The sequence below is a fragment of the Nomascus leucogenys genome, chromosome 6 (assembly GCF_006542625.1).
Source record: "Nomascus leucogenys isolate Asia chromosome 6, Asia_NLE_v1, whole genome shotgun sequence".
Lineage (NCBI taxonomy): Eukaryota > Metazoa > Chordata > Mammalia > Primates > Hylobatidae > Nomascus > Nomascus leucogenys.
The window spans coordinates 108,711,454-108,720,022 of NC_044386.1; the positions used below are offsets into that span (position 1 = coordinate 108,711,454).

Genomic DNA, 8,569 nt, shown 5'->3' on the forward strand with positions numbered 1-8,569 from the left:
TAAACATTAAAATATAATACATTAATATTATAATCAATAGTCATCAGAGAAATGTTATTCTTTAAAATCTTACCCAGAAAGTTTAAGTAGAAAACTGTATAGGCCTGTAATTTTTAATATAAATTTATAATACAATATGAGTTTTACAGAGAGTGTAGAACTTATAAAAGGAGTCTTTTAAGGTAAAAGATGACAAGGGCTGGGATAAAACCACAGGAGAAAATGGTTAAAGTGGAAGTGGAGGAAGAAATCCTTGGAAGTAAAAAAGGCAAAGAACTAAGAAGCCAGCATGTTGAATGTTTTATCTACATGGGAAGTGAAATCACCAAGATTAACACTGGAGAAGCGGGAGGGAGAAAGAGAGAGATGGTACAACAGGAGGTGCTAAATGTTTCAACGAATAAAGGTACTTTGAGGATGGTAGATGGTAATAAGGAGAGGAAATGAGCAGTTAGCCTGATCTTTTTTTTTTTTTTTTTTTTGAGACGGAATTTCGCTCTGTCACCCAGGCTGGTGTGCAGTGGCATGATCTCAGTTTACTGCAATCTCCGCCTCCTGGGTTCAAGCGATTCTGCTGCCTCAGCCTCCCGAGTAGCTGGGATTACAGGCTCGTGCCACCAAGCCCGACTAATTTTGTATTTTTAGTAGAGACGGGGTTTCTCCATGTTGGTCAGGCTGGTCTCAAACTCCTGACCTCAGGTGATCCACTCTCCTTGGCATCCCAAAGTGCTGGGATTACAGGCGTGAGCCACCGCATCTGGCCTTTTTTTTTTTTTTTTGAGACAGAGTTTCCCTCTTGTCACTCAGGCTGGAGTGCAGTGGCACAATCTCGGCTCACTGCAACCTACGCCTCCTGGGTTCAAGGGATTCTCCTGCCTCAGCCTCCCGGGTAGCTGGGATTATAGGCACCCACCACCATGCCTGGCTAATTTTTGTATTTTTAGTAGAGACAGGGTTTCACCATGTTGGCCAGGCTAGTCTCAAACTCCTGACCTCAGGTGATCAGCCCATCTCGGCCTCCAAAAGTGCTGAGATTACACACATAAGCCACTGAGCCCGGCCTTGATCTAATGTGTTTCAGATGAGCAGGGTGTGTGTGTGTGTGTGTGTGTGTGTGTGTGTGTGTGTGTGTGTTGGGTGGTGGGGGAGTGGAAGGAACCCTGTGTGGAGGGAAGTAGGGTGTCTAACCCAGTCCTCAGACTAGAGGTACAGGTAGGGACACAGGCAGGGATGTGCCCTTCACAGGGGGCCCCAGAGAGAGGGCCAGAAATCCAGTCCATGCTCCCCTCACTGCCCCTGTGCTTGGGAGTCGGCCAACCAGAAGAGACGCCTTTTCCTAATTTACCTCAAGGTGCTGTAGAGTGCAGTCAGTAGTCCTGGGTTCAAGGGCATGACAGAAAAGGCAGCAGCCATTTGACAGGACTGCCACAGGAGCAGCGCTCACTGGGAGACTTGGGATTCTTTTAGAGCAAGAAGGTGAAGGTGAAGGGAGTATCCAAAGCAAGGGTTGGAGATGCAGGGGAGTCTGCTAATGACAGACCCTGGGGTCCAGAGAATACGAAGAAAGGTTTTGGGGTCCAAATTACTGGGAGAAAATGTAGTCACTTACTATTACAACCTTGGGGACAGGCAGGATCTCTTAAACAAGATTTTTAAAAAATGCTTAAGGGCATTTTTTTTAAATCAATAGATTTAAGCATTGAAAACACTAGTTCAATAGAGTGCCCCATAGACAAGGCAAGCAGACTAGTGACAGTCTGGGAGAAACTTGTGCAAAGCCAAGAAGAGAGTCATAGCTGGAACATTCAAGCACTCCTGCAAATCAGCAAGAGAAGAAAAGGAAACCCAACTTTTTTTTTTTTTTTTTTTTTTTGAGACACAGTCTCGCTCTGTTGCCCAGGCTGAAGTACAGTGGTGCAGTCTCAGCTCACTGCAGCCTCCATCTCCTGGGTTCAGCAATTCTCCTGCCTCAGCCTCTCAAGTAGCTGGGATTACAGGCACCTGCCACCACGCCCAGCTAATTTTTTGTATTTTTAGTAGAGACAGGGTTTCATCATGTTGGCCAGGCTGGTCTCAAACTCCTGACCTCAGATGATCCACCTAGCACTTCAGCCTCCTAAAGTGCTAGAATTACAGGTGTGAGCCACTGCTCCTGGCCAGAAAACCCAATTTTTAAGTGGGCAAAGGATTTCATAGACAACTCACTGAAGGGGAAACATACCTGGCTAATGAGCATTCGAAGGGAGGTTTGATCTCACCAGCAACGACAACAATGCAAATCAAAACAGCAGATACCACTTCACTAAAATCAGAAGTCAGATGCTATCAAGTTCTGGCAAATACGGTGGAGAGCCCTCAGGTCCTGCTGGTGTAAGTGCAAAGTGGTGCAGCCGTCTGGAGAGAAGGCTGACAGTACTTAGTGAAATGAAGAGCACATACTCCCCACGACATAACAGTCCCAGTGATTGCTATGGATACACCTTCCCTCCCCACCTCCCAAAAAACTGTCTTTCCAAGGCTCATAAGGTTTAAAGTAACAGTGTGTGTCCTGATGAGGAGCTGGAAAGAGGCCGGAGCTGTGGCTCATGTTTATAATCCTAGCACTTTGGGAGGCCAAGGCAGGAGGATCACTTGAGGCCAGGAGTTTGAGATCAGCCTGGGCAACATTGAGAGACCCCGCCTCTGCAAAAAAAAAAAAAAAAAAAAAAAAAATTAACTGAGTATGGTGGTGCACACCTGTAGTCCCGGCTTCTTGGGAGGCTGGGGTGAGAAGATCACTTGAGCCCAGGAGACTGCAGAGAGCCATGATCATGCCACTGCACTCCAGCCTGGTGACAGAGGGAGAACTTGTCTATAAAATAAAATAGGTAAATCTACAGAGCCAGAAAATAGATTCATGTTTGCCTAGGCCTGGAAGTAATGTGTGGGTCGGGGGTGGGTGATGATTAAGGAGTGTGGGGTTTGTTTTGGGGGTGATGAAAACATTCTAAAATTGATGATGGTGATGATCACTTAACAGTGAATATACTGGAAGCCACTGAGTTGTTTACTTAAATGAGTGAATTGTCTGGCATGTGAATGACATCTTAATAAAGCTGTTTTAAAAATGAGTTAGAAAGCAAACCACAGAATAGGAGAAAATATTTGCAACACCTATAATCAAAACAGAACTCATATTCAGAAAACATAAAGAACTTCAAGCCTAGGCCACATGGCAAGACCCCGTCTTTACAAAAAATACAAAAATCAGCCGGGTGTGGTGGTGTACATGTAGTACTTGGGAGGCTGAGGTGGGAGAATAGCTTGAACCCAAGAGGTCAAGGCTGCAGTGAGCCATGATTGTACCACTGCCCTCCAGACTGGCCGGCACAGAGAGACCATATCTCAGAAAACAGTAATAAAAAATAAAAATAAAGAACTTTATTTATCTATTTATTTTTTGAGATGGAGTCTCGCTCTGTCACCCAGGCTGGAGTGCAGTGGCACAGTCTTGGCTCACTGCAACCTCCGCCTCCCAGGTTCAAGCAATCCTCTTGCCTCAGCCTCCAGAGCAGCTGGGATTATAGGCGCCTGCCATCACACCTGGCTAATTTTCGTATTTTTAGTAGAGATGGGGTTTCACCATATTGGTCAGGCTGGTCTTGAACTCTCAGGTGATCCACCCGCCTCGGCCTCCCAAAGTAATGGGATTACAGGTGTGAGCCACTGTGCCGGGCCAAAAAATAAAGAACTTTAAATGTTAGTAAGAAAAAATTAAGACAACCTCATAGAAAAAGGAAAAAAAAAAAACAGAAGACTTGAATAAGTGCAATCATCCCTTGGTATCTGCCAGGGATTGGTTCCAGGACCCGTGGATACCAAAATCCATGGATGCTCAAGTCCCTTATGTAAAATGATGTAGTATTTGCATATAACTTACACATCCTCCCACATAGATTAAGTTATCTCTAGATTACTTATAATACCTAGTACAATGTAAATGCTATGTAAATAGTTGTTATACTGTATTGTCTTTTATTTGTATTATTTTTTATTGTTGTATTGTCATTTTTATTGTTTTTTTTTCTGAATATTTCCAATCTGCAGTTGGTCAGATCTGTGGATTCAGAGCACCGACTGTATTGCAAAAAGAGAATCTCTAAATGGTCAATAAGCATGTGAAAAGTACTCAATATTGACACTGGTGATGGAAATGTGTACTAAGCCACATATGTACTAAAAGCCACAATGAGAAGCCAGAAGCTGCATGGTGATGCTGGGGAAGCAGGGAGTACGAGCGCAAGTGAGCGGCTGGGTGGGCCTGGACCGAGGGCTTGTGCAGAAGTTTGGCTGCCTGGGCACCGCCGGCAAGGACGTGCTCATCTCTGAATTCCAGAGGCTGCTTGGCTTCCAGCTCAACCCTGATGACGGCACCTTCTTCCTGGACACGACCAACTGGAACCTACGAGCAGCAATTGGTGCCTATTGTGACTTTGATAGCCCAAACATCAGTGTGCCCTCTATGTCCTTTGTTGAAGATGTCACCAAAGGAGAAGCAGAGTCAATACCTCCTGATACTTAGTTTGTAAAATCACGGTAGATGCAGAATTCTGGCACAAAGGCCTGGCTTCCAGGGGTTTGTCTTAAGTATGTTGGGGGAGACCAATTTGGACATGTGAACGTGGTGATAGTGAGAGCGCTAGAAGCCCCTCAAAATTGCAGATGTCAGCGTCCAGACGTGCAGCTCCAGCAGAGCAGGAATGTATCAGGGACAGTGGTGAATGTGCATTGCTACAGGACTCTGCTATGAAGCTGTTACCAGGAAGATTCTCAATGTAAAGGTGGGTGGACTTTTAGGAGTAATGCAGCTGCCGTCATCTTTTGAAACGCAGCTCAATGCACCGCTGCATCCCAAGGTAGAAGGAAACTTCAATCAGTTTGCCTCTTCCCAAAAGAACGAAGAATCACATGAAAACAACTTAAAAGACCCTGGGGGTTCCGGGTTCCACCCAATCAGTGAAAACACACAAGCTCCTGCTCCTGACCAAACAGAACAAGATCAGAATAGACTCACAGAACTCTGTAAATCTGCCCCCAGCGGTCACGCAAACAGCTTATCAGTAGTAAGGCTCCACGGGCCTTAGTCCTTCAGGCAGCCTTAAACAGGGGCCAAGCCAGGCAAGGTGGCTCATGTTTCTAATCCCAGCACTTTGGGAGGCCAAGGCGGGAGGATCACTTGAGTCCAGGAGTTCGAGACCAGCCTGGGCAATATCAGGAGACCCCCCATCTGTACAAAAAAAAAAAAAAAAATTGAACAGATGTCAGCAACAAGAAAAATTAACAAAAGACAGAAGACCTGGCTCTGGGGTCTGAGGGTAGGAAAGGGGTTCCTCTAGATTGCAGACCACACGGTCCGGACCCCCGGTTCTGAGCCCCCATCCCAAAAGAGGAAGAAGCAGAACAGATCTTTTTTTTTTTAGATAGAGTCTTACAGTCTGTCGCCAGGCTGGAGTGCAGTGACGTGATTCTCAGCTCACTGCAACCTCTGCCTCCCAGGTTCAAGTGATTCTCCTGCCTCAGCCTCCCAAGTAGCTGGGACTACAGGCGCATGCCACCACTTCCGGTTAATTTTATTATTTTTAGTAGACACAGGGTTTCACCATGTTGGCCAGGATAGTCTCGATCTCTTGACCTTGTGATCCGCCTGCCTCAGCCTCCCAAAGTGCTGGGATTACAGGTGTGAGCCACCACGCCCAGGCCAGAACAGACTATTTTTCAAAAAATTCATTACACGTGTGAAGGCTGGGTTGCAAGAACGGTATTGAGGCTACCAAGTAGAAATCCACGCAGCCACCTTGGATTTTGTTTATTAGGCATCAGGCTAACAAGTCATTACGTCATTTGGGAAGGGGAAAAAAAAGTTTAAAATGGGGGGGCATCTTTTTAAACAAAAAGTATTTTGCCTGTGCATAAAAAATAAGATAAAACCACAATGAGACATCATCAGAATGGCTAAAATTAAAATTCTTGACAATATCAAGAATTAACAACCAGAATTCTCTTACACAGCTGGTAGAAGGATACGATCATTTTAGAAAACTGTTTTTGGTATCTATGAAAACTGAACATAGGCAAACCTTATAACCTGGCTATTCCACTCCCAGGTACACAATCAATAGAAGGATTTACATATATACATCAAGAGATATAGACAAAGCCAGGTGTGGTGGCTCATACCTGTAATCCTAGCAGTTTGGGAGGCCAAGGTGGGAGAATTGCTTAAGCCCAGGAGTTCAAGACCAGCCTGGGCAACATGTTGAGACCCCCATCTCTACAAAAAAAATATATAAATTAGCCAGGTGTGGTGGCGCACACCTATAGTCCCAGCTACTTGAGAGGCTGAGGTGGGAGGATCACTTGAGCCTGGGAGGTCGAGGCTGCAGTGAGCCACAAGCACGCCACTGCACTCCAGCCTCGATGACAGAGTGAGATACTGTCTCAAAAAAAAGAAAAAAAGAAAAAAAAAGAGAGAGAGAGAGAGCACAGAGCACAGAGGATGGGCTTCCAGGGTGCTGACAATGTTGTACTTCTTGACTTGAGTAGTGGTTACATGGGTGTTCACTTTATGATAAATCATTGAGCTAAATGTGTTTATTTTGTGTACTTTTCTGTATGCATGTTATATCTTACAATTAAGAAGTTTTAAAAAGAAGACTATTTACTGGCAAGGAAGCATATTCCTGAAGCATCATGAAATGAAAAAAGTTTACAAAACCATTTATATGGTGTGATCTCAATTTTACTCTATGAATGTATATATTTATATACATTTATATAAATTAAATGATCTGGAGTGATAAACATCCAGGTAAAATGGTAGTAATCCCTGGGTGCAAGCACAAGTGTTTTTGTTTGTTTTTTAGTGTCTATGTATTTCTGATCTTTCTGTAATAAGCCTTTATTGCTTTTCTAATAAGAAATAAAGTCATTTTGTAGTATCAACCCAGGAATAAGCCAACAGATCGATAGAACAGAATAGAAAACTGAGAAAGAGATTCAATAGATATAAGAATTTGATGTGTGATAAAGGGGGGATTTTGAATCAATGGAGAAAAGATGGGTAGTTCGATACATTTTGTTGGTTCAGTTGGCCAACCATTTGGAAGAGAAAGTTGAGCTCCATCTCATACCAGATGCTAAGAAAAGCCCCTACATTCCTTAAAAGCAAACAAAAAACTTGCATGTATTTTAAGTAAAAACATGAAAGTTTTAAAAGAAAATATAAGCAAATAGTTCCATAATCTTGGAGTGGAGAAGGCCTTTCTAAGCCTGGTAACAAAGTTGGCAGGCACAAAGTAACAGATTCGACAATATAAAAATATAAATATATGTGCATGCAAAAAGTTTACAATAATAACTGTTGTAAAATACCTAGGATAAATTTAACAAAAACTGTGGCCCGCCTATATGACAAAAACAATACAACTTTACTGAAGGACATAAAAGAAGACCTAGAAACAGGGAGAGCTTTGTCGAGGGTAGGAGGGCTGACTCCCAGCAGCTTTGCTAATATTTTTTAAAGGGCAGGGAAGGGAACTTAAATGTTCATGAGTAAGTTAACCCTTCTGACTGAGCAACGTGCAGTAATTTGAAAGAATGCATTACTGGTGCACACTCTTCTACCTGTTGGGAGGGCCTCTCTGCCCCTTCCTCCCACATGCTTTAAGCCTGGAGGAGAAGGAGTTGCTAAGCGTTAATTGGGTCCTCTTTGGCAGCCGGTGGGGTCACTGTGTTGGACACACCCCGTGCCCATGCTCCCTAAGCTGCCCCGCCCTGTTTGCCCTGTTCGCCCTGTTGGCCCTGTTGTTCCAGCAGCTCCCAGGCTGCCTTGGGGCAAGCCTGGCCTTGCCTCACCTGCCTTCACACTGGGAACTGCTGATCAGCTGCAAGTTCCCTTACCACGGGGCTGGCCAGATTCCCAGGCTTAGCCCAGGTTCAGTGCTCCAATCCAGCTTCTATCCCGGTGTCCGGAGGGGAGGCCGTGTTAGACATGGCCAGGCCTGCAAGCTCAGACTGCCCAGGACCTCCTGACCCGGAAGAAAAATGAAAATGCATATACTCATGGTCGCAGCGCGACTGCAACAGGCAATGCCCAGTCATCACTTTACAGTAAAAGACACTACAAGCCCGGTATGGTGGCTCACACCTATAAACTCAGCACTATGGGAGGCCAAGGTGGGAGGACAGCTTGAGGCCAGGAGTTCAAGACCAGCCTGGGCAACATAGCAAGACCCCATTTCTACAAAAAATACAATAATTAACCAGCCATGGTGGCACATTCCTGTAGTCCCAGCTGCTTGGGAGGTTGAGGTGGGACGATCGCTTGAACTCCCATGGTTGAGGCTGTAGTGAGCTGTGATTGCGCCTTTGCCCTTCAGCTTAGGCGACAGAGCAAGACCCTGTCTCAAACAACCACAATAACAACAAAAACACAAAGAACAGATTTTAAACTGCCTGGGTTCAAATCCAGGTTCCACGTTTGCTAGTTAGCTGTGTGATCTTTTTTCTTTTCAACTTTTTTTAATTTTTA

The 8,569-nt window shown here is 44.7% G+C and overlaps 1 pseudogene; it reads left to right on the forward strand.

Moving 5' to 3' along the window:
- The first annotated feature begins 4,246 nt into the window (after nucleotides 1-4,246).
- Nucleotides 4,247-5,123, forward strand: LOC100590302 (annotated as a pseudogene).
- Nucleotides 5,124-8,569: the final 3,446 nt, after the last annotated feature.